Here is a 15,809-nt window from a genome sequence, read left to right as displayed (position 1 = left end):
ATGTTAAATGTAAATCACCTACTGTTTGAACAAACAGATCACAACTTTGATTATTTTCATAGTTTCAGTTTTTCACCACTGAAAACTCATGACAATCCACATTATCACATGAATTCCAGCTGAATACATTTACATCCTCTCTGAGGAAGCAAACAACAAACTTTTTGAAGCCACGTTCCAAGTGTGAAGCTTTTGATGTCTGTATTTCATATCAAATGAGTATATCTCATTTTTATTGTTGCACTTTCAGTGGACAGTATCATGTTTTTATGAAGTGCTGCCCTCTGCTGGTATTACAGCACATTTAAGGATAAACTTTTATATTTTTACCTCACATACCTCTACAGGAGTTCATGAATGGTCAGCTGATAACGTTGGACGCTGAGAGGAGCTGTTTGTCCTGCAAAAACCTGAAGGGAAAATAATAATGATGAGATACTACACTTCACCATTTTCATTCCTGGTGCTTAAACTGGGAGGTCAGAGGTCAGCTGCTGATCATGAGCCAACAAGCATATGATTTGAGGAACCACTGAACCTCTTGTATCATCTACTAGTGCTGCTACAGTTGTTGGTGATAAACACTCATCCTTTTTCCTCTGGTTGAGCTAGATGCCAAAACCTGCAGGAAAGTTTATTTATACAGTAAATTTCATACATAAAGGCAGTTTAAAGTGCTTTACTCTTATTGAAGTAGAGAATAATGACTGTCTGCTGTTTTCACAATTCCTGGAGTCCGCTCAACTTCTTCAGCTAAACACCAGGAAAGGAAGAAACTGTGGCTGCACCTCACAGCAGGTATTTTTGCTCTTCGATTGAAATGTCACTGAACAAGACATTGTTGAAGGATGCACCCTCTTACTGCCTTTCTTGGGATGATCTTCCATTATGCAGTTTTTTAAAATTATATATATATTTTTCACAATTTTATGTGCCCTTCCTCACAGTTTTGGCCAAAAGTAGGATCACTATTTTCTACGCATCCAATCTGATCACTATGACCTCCTCAGACACAGAATCTGTAATATAGCTGGCGTCATGAATGCATAACTAAAAGAGCACTAAAGTCATTCAGCATTTCTTTCCTGTAACATTGCCAGATTCACAATAGATAGTTTAAAAAACAGGATCGAAATCAATGCAGCAGAACCAGAGATATTATTTTTTATTCCACACGTTCTTCTTTCCTGCCAAAACCTGGTGCCTACATTACCCACAATGCAACTCAATTCACTCCACTGTACAGATTCAGGTGTGAGTGTCACAGGTTTAACTCCTCCAACTGGCCTGAAATCATGTTTCAAAAAACAGTAAATAAACTGCAGATACACTGCAGCTGACAGAAAGAGGAGGTCATATTATACAGAGAAATATTAGTTTTTTCTGGGTGAATAAATGTTCATGTGACTTATAAAAAAGGAAGCTAAAGGTCAACGAGAATGCTGAGCTTTAAAGTTTCATCAGGAGTCATTAATAAAACCATCAAACACATCATGTTAGGAAAGTAGTTTAAACACACACACAAAGGGCGACCATTTACTGCATACTGCCGATAGAAACTGAGTACAATCAGCCACCGTCAGTAATCAACACAAACACATATTAGACTGTCAAACCAATAACTAACAGCAGTCAGCGTCAGACAACCTTATCATACTTTCACAGCTACCTGCTGTTTCTGTAGTGGTGACAAAATGTTAAAGATGTACATAGTAGCAGTGAATTAAACTGAAACTCCCTGCGCTCTCCGGGGAAAGTATTACGCCAAACTTCCTCTAATAAATATGACATATTAACAATTCCTTACGTGTCCGCAAAAACACATAATTCTAGAAACACAAGATAAAAGGCGTCATATGTCGACAGTCTTCTTGTCAACTCGGCATTAATTTAATCCATAAAGATAAACTATATTTGTGAACAAACTTTACATTTTGGATTTTGTCGCCTCAACTCGCCACCAGCCTCCGTTGGTTAGCTGCACTATTTTAGTGGGAGAAGACGGTGGGAATGAGAGGCGAACAGTTTCAAGAATTACATTTCTCACTAAAATACGTGCTGGACGGTGGATCAGATACACGCAGAATTAAACACCGACTCGTAACATTGTTAATTCACCGTCCATCGTGTGTGACGGTATTTGAGGATTTATTTCGGTCGTTATAGTCACTTTGCTGCTTCACGTTTGGTGCTGGACTACGGAGAGCCCCTGGGGTCACATGGTGGAAAAAAAACTCGATGTGTAAATCCGTACTGGACAGAGCGCACCTTCACTATTTGCATGAGCCAAAACTAAAGACTCAGGATAATATTAAACATGTTTGATTTGATCAGAACGTCAAGACGAGATAAAGACTGAGTTGAGACGCTCGGACTGAGTTTTTTGACCACCTTACACCAAACGGTGGAAATGACGGGAGCGCGCCACAACTCTGGCAAAACTCTCATGATTTTATTCCGACATTGGAAATTTGTCTGCGACAGTGACATCTTTTGAAAAGTGGTTTGGTGTGAGGCCGACATGAGTCCTTCTTTACTGACTTCTCTCTATTTTAACCGAACCAGCGTTACATCACTGTGAGGACGCAGAAACCAGGAAAAGAAAAAAGGAAACAACGTTTGAAGACGTCAACGCTGTAATTTCATATTTTTCTGACACAGTTTAATCAACTAAACAATGAATCAGAAAAATAATCATCAGATTGATCAATAATGACAGTAATCATTATTTACAGCTCTAATATTAACACTCACCCTGCCTCAGACTGTTTTCCTCCTTCTGCTCTGTTGACTTTAAAATGGAGTCTGAAGAAAAGACTGAATACTTTCACTTTCAGTGTTCCTCCCTGTTTGTTCCTCCCGCCTTCTTCTTTACCGGAAGTCACGTGTGTGTGTGTGTGTGTGTGTGTGTGTGTGTGTGTGTGTGTGTGTTTCAGATTTAGGATCAGTTAATTGGGGACAGAAACCATCTCTCTGTATAAAACAAGGAATCTCTGTCTGTCTGTATGTTTGTTCTTCGTATATCATATATCTGAAGCAATTTCACTCCACTGGCACTTTAGTGATTTTATCAACAAGATAACAAAATAAAGCAACTGCACAGAAATAACGGAATAATGCTTCAAATATAAATAAGTGGCTTAATGGGGTTTCAGTGCATCCATGTGAAGTCGTTAACATACTGTCCTATTTCATCTGAACCAGACATCACACTTAAGGAAGAAGTTCTGTCACATATTGTAAGAATAAAGTGGTTTGTATGTTTAGAAGAGGACATGGTTTAATAACGATCATAAAGATAATATATATTTATATAATTATGATTTTAACAGAGTGCTCACCTGGACTTTTATTTTATTATATCCATCACATCTGTTATATTTCACTTTCATATTTTGATCATCTTTAAAGTATTGACTGTATATACTGTTACATATGTATCTACATTGTGTAAATGATCAATATACAATTCATTTTAACATACATGGACAATGTGTCCAAACAACCCACAGTGGAAATATGAAAGAGTAAAGGAGGTCGATTCTGCATCTTGAGACAGTCGTCTATAGAGTCTGAGCAGTAAACACTAGTGGAAACAGCGTCACATTGTGCCCAAAAAATATGTAATCACCATTTATATAAATGAAATTGTGTCTTCCATACGTGTCTGCCAAACCCATCGGTACACGGACGATACTATTTTATACTGTATCGCTGATTCTAATCAATTAGACATCTGAGAAACTGCAACATTCCTTCATTAATCTCAAACTGATACTTAATGCAAATAAAACAAAATATATGTTTTTTTCAAGATCTAAAAACTCAGACTACAGCAATCTGCATATCTCTGCTGTCAATGGTTCAAACATCTAAAGGGCATCTGGCTCGACAACTGATTCACATTCAACCACCATATCAAGAACCTTGTTGACTAATTAAAACACAAAAATGACTTTCTATACAGAAATAAATCCACCTTCCCTCCGATCTGTAGAAAGAGGACTGTTGAATCAACTATCTTATCAGTCAGATTATAGGGAAGTAATTTACAGAAATGCTGCTGCCTCCACACTTTGACCTTTAGACTCAGTTTACTACTCAGCCAGGAGATTTATTACCGGTGACGCCTTCAACACTCACCACTGTGTCCTCTATGATAAGGTCGGCTGACCTTCTCTGACTGAGAGACACAATAATCACTGGTATCTGTTTATCTATAAAACCCTGACTGGAAAACTACCATCATACATCACATCTCTGTTATACTGGAACTCTGGTCCACTTCTAACCTGCTCCAGTGACTGTCTGGCTCTTCAGGTACTTCGTGTCAGGACTGAACTTGGAAAGAAGCTTTTAGTGTTGGTGCAGCAAACTCATGGAAACTCTTACAATGTGACCTAAAACTGAATACTCTCACACCTCTTGGACACTTCAGGATATAATGAATAACTGTTCACTGCCTGTCTGTAATTGTTTTAACTGATTTTGTTGACTATGTATGTTTCCTTGTTTTTTTCTGTTTGTTTGTTTGTTTGTTTGTTTTTCCATGTGTAATCTCGGCATCATTGTAAATGAAGGTCACCCTCAAAGGTTTTCCGAGAATCTTAAATAAAGTTTGAAATGAAATGAAATGAAATCGATGACTAGACAGCAAACAAAAAGGAAAATCTTTCACTACTTTTACAGCTTCTTATTAGTTTACATGACTTTAACTACAACCATGTGTGTTTTCCAGCATCACAAACATAAACTTTGACTCTGGTTTAAATCCAACAAACAGACTTCAGATAAACATCTGAGTCGTTCTTAACTGTGACTTCTCTCTATTTTAAACCAAACCAGTGTGTCACGTTACATCACTGTGAGGACGCAGAAACCAGGAAAAGAACAAAGGAAACAACGTTTGAAGACGTCAACACTGATTTCTGACACAGTCTAATCAATTAAACAATTAATCTGAAAAGTAATCAGCTGATTGATCAATAATATTAACACTCACCCTGCCTCAGACTGTTTTCCTCCTTCTGCTCTGTTGACTTTAAAATGGAGTCTGACTGAATACTTTCACCTTTACTCTCTACCTGTTTGCTCCTCCTTTACAGGAAGTCACCTGTATGTGGTTATGTGTGTGTGTGTGTGTGTGTGTGTGTGTGTGTGTGTGTTTGTGTGTGTGTGTGTGAGAGAGTGTGTGTGTGTGTGTGTGTGTGTGTGTGTGTGTGTGTGTGTGTGTGTGTCATCATTTAAAGTTGCTCTGAGTTTTCTAGAATCACTTACAGCTTAAAGAGCAAGTGGTGAATATAATATTACATATTAAATGTACGTATGAATATTAGGATGTTTGACTTAGTTGTCTTAACTGGATTCAGGGCCGACATTTAATAATTTAAGCAAGTAAGTAAAGTTTATTATAAAGCGACTTTTTAGGTCAGACGTCACAAAGTGCTTCACAATAAAAGATGAAGAAAATAGAGACACAATATAAGAATAGTAAATAAAATAGAATCAGATAAATAGAACACTACTACTCAAAGGTAAGTCTGAACAGGTCTTGAGCTGCTTTTTAAAGGCGTCCACAGATCTTAAATCCAATGGGAGACAGTTTCAAAGTGCAGTCAAAGACTCAGACTGCTTTAGTTTGGAGTCTGGAGCAAAGAGCAACCAACCAACCCTGATCAGACCTTAAAACCCTGCTGGTAACCCACTGCTGATCAGTGCTGGAGAGGAACTGACTACAGAGTGCTATATTTAAATATAGTTTTGAGGTACTTGTACTTTGGTTTAGTATTTCCATGTGATGCTACTTTATACATTTCAGAGGGAAATATTGTACTTTCTACTCCACTACATTTATTTGACAGTTTTAGTTACTTTTCACATGAAGATTTGACACAATGGATAATATAACAAGCTTTTAAAATACAACACATTGTTAAAGATGAAACCAGTGGTTTCCAACCTTTTTGGCTTTTGACGTCTTACAAAAAGCAGTGTGTAGTCAGGGTCACATTTAATATATATAATATAATAATATATCAGTCAGAGGGACCAAACCACTACTTTTACTGCAATACTTTAACTACATCAAGCTCATAATACTTGTGTACTTTTACTGTTGGAGGATTTTTCATGTAGGACTTTTATTTGTAATGGAGTATGTTTACATTGCTGTATTGGTACTTTAAAGGATCTGAGTACTCTTCATCGTAGTGATGAAGGTTTTACTGATGATGTAATTCTACCTGATCGACACTAGATGTCAATGTTGTGTAGAAAGAAAATCCTTTTATTTACAGACTCAGTGTTCAAAATGTTCCAGGTAACTTTAAAGGACGGGTTGACAGTTTTTCACGTGTGTCTTAAAACAACAGTCAGGTGTCCATATGAAGAGTGAAAGAGGTTTTCCTCGCTGTAATCATTCCTCCTGTTCATACTGGATATTAAAAGATCCTTCAAATGTGCTTTCAATGGAAGTGATGGAGGCCAAAATCCACAGTGTGTCCACACAGTCATTTAAAGTTTAAGTTTAGTAAAGTTTATATGAGGCTTCAGCAGTCTGAGTTAGCAGCAGTCTGGCCTTTAGACTCAGTTTACCACTCAGCCCTGAGATTTATTACTGATGACGGCTACAATATTCACCACTGTGTCCTCTATGATAAGGTCGGCTGACCTTCTCTGACTGAGAGACGCAATAATCACTGGTATCTGTATATCTATAAAACCCTGACTGGAAAACTACCGTCATACATCACATCTCTGTTATACTGGAACTCTGGTCCACTTCTAACCTGCTCCAGTGACTGTCTGGCTCTTCAGGTACTTCATATCAGGACTGAACTTGGAAAGAAGCTTTTACTGTTGGTGCAGCAAACTCATGGAAACTCTTACAATGTGACCTAAAACTGAATACTCTCACACCTCTTGGACACTTCAGGATATAATGAATAACTGTTCACTGCCTGTCTGTAATTGTTTTAACTGATTTTGTTGACTATGTATGTTTCCTTGTTTTTTCTGTTTGTTTGTTTGTTTGTTTTTCCATGTGTAATCTCGGCATCATTGTAAATGAAGGTCACCCTCAAAGGTTTTCCGAGAATCTTAAATAAAGTTTGAAATGAAATAAAATGAAATCGATGACTAGACAGCAAACAAAAAGGAAAATCTTTCACTACTTTTACAGCTTCTTATTAGTTTACATGACTTTAACTACAACCATGTGTGTTTTCCAGCATCACAAACATAAACTTTGACTCTGGTTTGAATCCAACAAACAGACTTCAGATAAACATCTGAGTCGTTCTTAACTGTGACTTCTCTCTATTTTAAACCAAACCAGTGTGTCACGTTACATCACTGTGAGGACGCAGAAACCAGGAAAAGAACAAAGGAAACAACGTTTGAAGACGTCAACACTGATTTCTGACACAGTCTAATCAATTAAACAATTAATCTGAAAAGTAATCAGCTGATTGATCAATAATATTAACACTCACCCTGCCTCAGACTGTTTTCCTCCTTCTGCTCTGTTGACTTTAAAATGGAGTCTGACTGAATACTTTCACCTTTACTCTCTACCTGTTTGCTCCTCCTTTACAGGAAGTCACCTGTATGTGGTTATGTGTGTGTGTGTGTGTGTGTGTGTGTGTGTGTGTTTGTGTGTGTGTGTGTGAGAGAGTGTGTGTGTGTGTGTGTGTGTGTGTGTGTGTGTGTGTGTGTGTGTGTGTGTCATCATTTAAAGTTGCTCTGAGTTTTCTAGAATCACTTACAGCTTAAAGAGCAAGTGGTGAATATAATATTACATATTAAACGTACGTATGAATATTAGGATGTCTGACTTAGTTGTCTTAACTGGATTCAGGGCCGACATTTAATAATTTAAGCAAGTAAGTAAAGTTTATTATAAAGTGACTTTTTATGTCAGACGTCACAAAGTGCTTCATAATAAAAGATGAAGAAAATAGAGACACAATATAAGAATAGTAAATAAAATAGAATCAGATAAATAGAACACTACTACTCAAAGGTAAGTCTGAACAGGTCTTGAGCTGCTTTTTAAAGGCGTCCACAGATCTTAAATCCAATGGGAGACAGTTTCAAAGTGCAGTCAAAGACTCAGACTGCTTTAGTTTGGAGTCTGGAGCAAAGAGCAACCAACCAACCCTGATCAGACCTTAAAACCCTGCTGGTAACCCACTGCTGATCAGTGCTGGAGAGGAACTGACTACAGAGTACTATGTTTAAATATAGTTTTGAGGTACTTGTACTTTGGTTTAGTATTTCCATGTGATGCTACTTTATACTTCCACTCCACTACATTTCAGAGGGAAATATTGTACTTTCTACTCCACTACATTTATTTGACAGCTTTAGTTACTTTTCACATGAAGATTTGACACAATGGATAATATAACAAGCTTTTAAAATACAACACATTGTTAAAGATGAAACCAGTGGTTTCCAACCTTTTTGGCTTTTGACGTCTTACAAAAAGCAGTGTGTAGTCGGGGTCACATTTAATATATATAATATAATAATATATCAGTCAGAGGGACCAAACCACTACTTTTACTGCAATACTTTAACTACATCAAGCTCATAATACTTATGTACTTTTACTGTAGGAGGATTTTTCATGTAGGACTTTTATTTGTAATGGAGTATGTTTACATTGCTGTATTGGTACTTTAAAGGATCTGAGTACTCTTCATCGTAGTGATGAAGGTTTTACTGATGATGTAATTCTACCTGATCGACACTAGATGTCAATTTTGTGTAGAAAGAAAATCCTTTTATTTACAGACTCAGTGTTCAAAATGTTCCAGGTAACTTTAAAGGACGGGTTGACAATTTTTCACGTGTGTCTTAAAACAGCAGTCAGGTGTCCATATGAACAGTGAAAGAGGTTTTCCTTGCTGTAATCATTCCTCCTGTTCATACTGGATATTAAAAGATCCTTCAAATGTGCTTTCAATGGAAGTGATGGAGGCCAAAATCCACAGTGTGTCCACACAGTCATTTAAAAGTTGATGTGAAGTTTATATGAGGCTTCAGCAGTCTGAGTTATTCATATCAAGTGGATATCTGACACATTTACAGTCTTTTTAACAGAGCTAAAAGAGAGTGAATATTGGTGGACAGAAACACGACTCCAAATGAATGATAATGTTGATCCGTAACTGCTGGATGTGGAAACAATCACCTCACTCATTAAATATGTGGCCTTTGCTGTGTGATGAAGCTCCACTGCCTGTTTTATCTGAATCTTGATCTGGTTAATATCAGATTAAAAAGATAAAATTGTAACAGTTTTTTATAGTTTTTATAGACGATAGCAGAGACGTTCTTTATTTCAGGCGGGAAAACGCTGCATACTATATATTATAATAACTAATGCAGGGGACAATTTTCTGCAGAATATGAACTTAAAGTACCTTTTTTCTGATAAATCTATAACTTTCACTTTCTTTTTTATTTTTATATTTTATCCACAGTTATCCAACAAAACTGCACAGAAAACACAGACCACAACATACGAAGTCTGACAAATAAATGGGTGAGACAAAATTAAACTACACAGATACACAAACATACAAATATGCACATACATCCACAAAATATAATACTTATTATGGTGCTGATTGAAACTCCACAAAATAGGATTAAACAGCTTCCTGGACTTTACAGGGTTTCTGCAGGTTCACCAGATTAAATTTAAGACTTTTAAAGACATTTTTAATATCACAAAAATGCAATTTAATACATGTTTCACTGTCACAGTATTAAAGATATCAATAAAAACCATTAATGATCATAAGAGCTGGAATTATTTACCAGGTGCAATGTGAAATAACTGTCAATTTAAATTCATTTCACATTTTTGTCATCACTTCCTGTCAGTTTATAACAATCATAACTAATGATTCATTAATGATGAGCTGGATGTGGATCAGCAGCAGATGAATTAAATGAGGATCCCGTTTCTTTTTGTTGTTTTTTCTTTTTGTTTGTTTCTAAAATAAAGAAAATCTCTGAGACACAAAGCTGTGCAGTGTCTGTGTGAGTGTATGAACTTTGGTGGTGGAAGTGGTTGTGATACAAGGGGCACCAGCTAAACTTGCCGAGGGCACCAAACTGGTCACAGCCGGCTCTGCATACAGTAAAATATTTTGAACCCTCTTCAAAGAAGTATAAATAAATAAATCTGTGCTGTTTGGAGTAGGGAATTACCATTTAAAGACTGATATTTATACAGCATTAACCTGCTTTTGATTTTTGGAAAGTGCCACATTCATATCAGAAAATTCTCAATCCAAACACCAAACTTGTATGTTTTAATGCCACTTTTAGTATCTGGATACTCTGAACTATACTGCAGAGACTTGCTATGCCATAAAAACTGTCTCTCATATACGTTCAACCCTCAATCATTTGTAGCATCATTTGTTTTTTACTTAATATTTACCTGTGATGTCTGCATCGCATATCTTAGATCCAGTTTTGTTTGCTCCTCCTATTTTTTATTTTATTTTTTATCTTTAAAGATTTATTTTTTAAAAAGTGCATCATATCATTAATTAAAACATTTTTTCTACAACACATTAATCCCAACTTTAACCACAAATTATGAATTATGTAATAATAGAATATATATTAAAGGCAAAGTGTGTGATCTCAATGTAAAGTTAAAAACAGGATTGAAACCTCCTTTGCACTTGAATCATACATACAGTATAAATCCCCAACGTCACCAACTAGTGGAAATAATCTTCTGGTAAATATTTCTGTAGAAGTTCACACTGTGTGTCGGGAACATGTTTCACCTCATTTGCAAAGTGAGATCATTTCTCCACTTGAGTTCATTTTGACACACCAGCTCTATAATGTTCAAATCATTTGTTATCATGTTGATATGTGAAATATATGTCAAAATATATCATATTTCCCTTTTATCTAACATGTAAACAATATAAATTATTGTAAAAAATAGTGCAAAACTAATTAGAAGTCATTAATATTTTTTTCACCCGTCTGCAATGTAGAAATTAAATCTCATTTTAATGTTGACTCATCTGTTTATATTTGTTTATGTCCACTACAACAGACATTTTCTGTGAAACATATTAAAATGTATTTTCTCTGTAACGGTTTTATTAACTATTAATGTGTTAAGTAGACACATAGGAAACCTTCTCGTTTCTCACCAATTTCTGGAAGTTTTACATTTAACAGAAATTCAGTAATTTTTGTAGGTGTACAGTGTAATATTAAAATTATTATTGAATTAACTTGATGATTTTTATTTACTTAGTTATTGGTTTATTTAACAATCGAAATACATATTAATAAACATATTAATGTTAGTTAAGAAAATAGCATGCAGCACATCATACTACATTGTCAGCTACTATTTAAAATATACGACAGAAACACATAATACAAGATATATAAAGCAATAAATTGGGAAATATTAATGTTAATATAAATTTAGACACTAAACTCATTAAACTCATTTTCAGTTAAGTTCTTCAGAGTATTCAAGAGATCCGCTTTAAGTTTTGTCATTATGGCCTCCTGCTGAAAATAAGAGACATTTTAAATATGAAGAAAATGTATTCAGTTCTCATCTCATGACACTTTACCAGTATGACTTTTGTACTTGTGCATGTTAAATGTAAATCATCTACTGCTTGAACAAAGAGATCACAACTTTGGTTATTTTCATAGTTTCAGTCTTTCACCACTGAAAACTCATGACAATCCACATTATCACATGAATTCCAGCTGAATACATTTACATCCTCTGTGAGGACGCAAACAACAACCAACAACCTGCAGGAAAGTTTATTTATACAGCAAATTTCATACATAAAGGCAGTTTAAAGTGCTTTACACTTATTGAAGTAGAGAATAATGACTGTCTGCTGTTTTCACAATTCCTGGAGTCCGCTCAACTTCTTCAGCTAAACACCAGGAAAGGAAGAAACTGTGGCTGCACCTCACAGCAGGTATTTTTGCTCTTCGATTGAAATGTCTCTAAACAAGACACTGTTGAAGGATGCACCCTCTTTCTGCCTTTCTTGGAATGATCTTCCATTATGCAGTTTTTTATATATATATATATATATATACACAGTACAGACCAAAAGTTTGGACACACCTTCTCATTCAATGAGTTTCCTTTCTTTTCATGACTATTGACATTGTAGATTCACACTGAAGGCATCAAAACTATGAATTAACACATGTGGAAATATGTACTTAACAAAAAAGTGTAAAACAACTGAAAATACGCCTTATATTCTAGTTTCTTCAAAGTAGCCACCTTTTGCTCTGATTACTGCTTTGCACACACTCTGCATTCTCTTGATGAGCTTCAAGAGGTAGTCACCTGAAATGGTTTTCACTTCACAGGTGTGCCCTGTCAGGTTTAATAAGTGGGATTTCTTGCCTTATAAATGGGGTTGGGACCATCAGTTGTGTTGTGCAGAAGTCAGGTGGATACACAGCTGATAGTCCTACTGAATAGACTGTTAGAATTTGTATTATGGCAAGAAAAAAGCAGCTAAGTAAAGAAAAACGAGTGGCCATCATTACTTTAAGAACTGAAGGTCAGTCAGTCCGAAAAATTGGGAAAACTTTGAAAGTGTCCCCAAGTGCAGTCGCAAAAACCATCAAGCGCTACAAAGAAACTGGCTCACATGAGGACCGCCCCAGGAAAGGAAGACCAAGAGTCACCTCTGCTGCGGAGGATAAGTTCATCTGAGTCACCAGCCTCAGACATCGCAGGTTAACAGCAGCTCAGATTAGAGACCAGGTCAATGCCACACAGAGTTCTAGCAGCAGACACATCTCTAGAACAACTGTTAAGAGGAGACTGTGTGAATCAGACCTTCATGGTAGAATAGCTGCTAAGAAACCACTGCTAAGGACAGGCAACAAGCAGAAGAGACTTGTTTGGGCTAAAGAACACAAGGAATGGACATTAAACCAGTGGAAATCTGTGCTTTGGTCTGATGAGTCCAAATTTGAGATCTTTGGTTCCAACCACCGTGTCTTTGTGCGACGCAGAAAAGGTGAACGGATGGACTCTACATGCCTGGTTCCCACCGTGAAGCATGGAGGAGGAGGTGTAATGGTGTGGGGGTGCTTTGCTGGTGACACTGTTGGGGGTTTATTCCAAATTGAAGGCATACTGAACCAGCATGGCTACCACAGCATCTTGCAGCGGCATGCTATTCCATCCAGTTTGCGTTTAGTTGGACCATCATTTATTTTTCAACAGGACAATGACCCCAAACACACCTCCAGGCTGTGTAAGGGCTATTTGACCAAGAAGGAGAGTGATGGGGTGCTGCGCCAGATGACCTGGCCTCCACAGTCACCGGACCTGAACCCAATCGAGATGGTTTGGGGTGAGCTGGACCGCAGAGTGAAGGCAAAAGGGCCAACAAGTGCTAAGCATCTCTGGGAACTCCCTCAAGACTGTTGGAAGACCATTTCAGGTGACTACCTCTTGAAGCTCATCAAGAGAATGCCAAGAGTGTGCAAAGCAGTAATCAAAGCAAAAGGTGGCTACTTTGAAGAAACTAGAATATAAGACATATTTTCAGTTGTTTCACACTTTTTTGTTAAGTATATAATTCCACATGTGTTAATTCATAGTTTTGATGCCTTCAGTGTGAATCTACAATTTTCATAGTCATGAAAATAAAGAAAACTCTTTGAATGAGAAGGTGTGTCCAAACTTTTGGTCTGTACTGTATATATTTTACAATTTTATGTGCCCTTCCTCATAGTTTTGGCCCAAAGTAGGATCACTATTTTCTACGCATCCAATCTGATCACTATGTCCTCCTCAGACACAGAATCTGTAATATAGCTGGTGTCATGAATGCATAACTAAAAGAGCACTAAAGTCATTCAGCATTTCTTTCCTATAACATTGCCAGATTCACAATAGATAGTTTAAAAAACAGGATCGAAATCAATGCAGCAGAACCAGAGATATTATTTTTTATTCCACACGTTCTTCTTTCCTGTCAAAACCTGGTGCCTACATTACCCACAATGCAACTCAATTCACTCCACTGTACAGATTCAGGTGTGAGTGTCACAGGTTTAACTCCTCCAACTGGCCTGAAATCATGTTTCAAAAAACAGTAAATAAACTGCAGATACACTGCAGCTGACAGAAAGAGGAGGTCATATTATACAGAGAAATATTAGTTTTTTCTGGGTGAATAAATGTTCATGTGACTTATAAAAAAGGAAGCTAAAGGTCAACGAGAATGCTGAGCTTTAAAGTTTCATCAGGAGTCATTAATAAAACCATCAAACACATCATGTTAGGAAAGTAGTTTAAACACACACACAAAGGGCGACCATTTACTGCATACTGCCGATAGAAACTGAGTACAATCAGCCACCGTCAGTAATCAACACAAACACATATTAGACTGTCAAACCAATAACTAACAGCAGTCAGCGTCAGACAACCTTATCATACTTTCACAGCTACCTGCTGTTTCTGTAGTGGTGACAAAATGTTAAAGATGAACATAGTAGCAGTGAATTAAACTGAAACTCCCTGCGCTCTCCGGGGAAAATATTACGCCAAACTTCCTCTAATAAATATGACATATTAACAATTCCTTACGTGTCCGCAAAAACACATCATTCTAGAAACACAAGATAAAAGGCGTCATATGTCGACAGTCTTCTTGTCAACTCGGCATTCATTTAATCCATAAAGATAAACTATATTTGTGAACAAACTTTACATTTTGGATTTTGTCGCCTCAACTCGCCACCAGCCTCCGTTGGTTAGCTGCACTATTTTAGTGGGAGAAGACGGTGGGAATGAGAGGCGAACAGTTTCAAGAATTACATTTCTCACTAAAATACGTGCTGGACGGTGGATCAGATACACGCAGAATTAAACACCGACTCGTAACATTGTTAATTCACCGTCCATCGTGTGTGACGGTATTTGAGGATTTATTTCGGTCGTTATAATCACTTTGCTGCTTCACGTTTGGTGCTGGACTACGGAGAGCCCCTGGGGTCACATGGTAGAAAAAAACTCGATGTGTAAATCCGTACTGGACAGAGCGCACCTTCACTATTTGCATGAGCCAAAACTAAAGACTCAGGATAATATTAAACATGTTTGATTTGATCGGAACGTCAAGACGAGATAAAGACTGAGTTGAGACGCTCGGACTGAGTTTTTTGACCACCTTACACCAAACGGTGGAAATGACGGGAGCGCGCCACAACTCTGGCAAAACTCTCATGATTTTATTCCGACATTGGAAATTTGTCTGCGACAATGACATCTTTTGAAAAGTGGTTTGGTGTGAGGCCGACATGAGTCCTTCTTTACTGACTTCTCTCTATTTTAACCGAACCAGCGTTACATCACTGTGAGGACGCAGAAACCAGGAAAAGAAAAAAGGAAACAACGTTTGAAGACGTCAACGCTGTAATTTCATATTTTTCTGACACAATTTAACCAACTAAACAATGAATCTGAAAAATAATCATCAGATTGATCAATAATGACAGTAATCATTATTTACAGCTCTAATATTAACACTCACCCTGCCTCAGACTGTTTTCCTCCTTCTGCTCTGTTGACTTTAAAATGGAGTCTGAAGAACAGACTGAATACTTTCACTTTCAGTGTCCCTCCCTGTTTGTTCCTCGTGTGCGCGTGTGTGTGTGTGTGTTTCAGATTTAGGATCAGTTAATTGGGGACAGAAACCATCTCTCTGTATAAAACAAGGAATCTCTGTCTGTCTGTATGT

At 37.0% G+C, this 15,809-nt stretch overlaps 2 long non-coding RNA genes across 2 annotated transcripts in view; one reads left to right on the top strand and one right to left on the bottom strand.

Moving 5' to 3' along the window:
* Positions 1–1,418, top strand: part of LOC137178763 (uncharacterized) — a 2,754-nt gene extending 1,336 nt beyond the window's left edge. Inside the window, exon 2 of the long non-coding RNA XR_010927202.1 lies at positions 1–1,418. This exon is cut by the window's left edge and continues 274 nt beyond it. This is a non-coding gene — a long non-coding RNA (uncharacterized lncRNA).
* LOC137178762 (uncharacterized) overlaps positions 1–2,810 on the bottom strand; it is a 3,037-nt gene extending 227 nt beyond the window's left edge. The window contains exons 1-2 of the long non-coding RNA XR_010927201.1: positions 2,755–2,810; positions 340–410 (exon numbers count right to left, since the gene is read on the bottom strand). This is a non-coding gene — a long non-coding RNA (uncharacterized lncRNA). The remainder of the gene's footprint in view (positions 1–339; positions 411–2,754) is intronic.
* Positions 2,811–15,809: the final 12,999 nt, after the last annotated feature.

The sequence above is a fragment of the Thunnus thynnus genome, unplaced genomic scaffold (genome assembly GCF_963924715.1).
Source record: "Thunnus thynnus unplaced genomic scaffold, fThuThy2.1 SCAFFOLD_85, whole genome shotgun sequence".
Taxonomy (NCBI): domain Eukaryota; kingdom Metazoa; phylum Chordata; class Actinopteri; order Scombriformes; family Scombridae; genus Thunnus; species Thunnus thynnus.
Note: the sequence above shows the minus strand (reverse complement) of the source record. Positions and strands in the feature narration are given on the sequence as shown.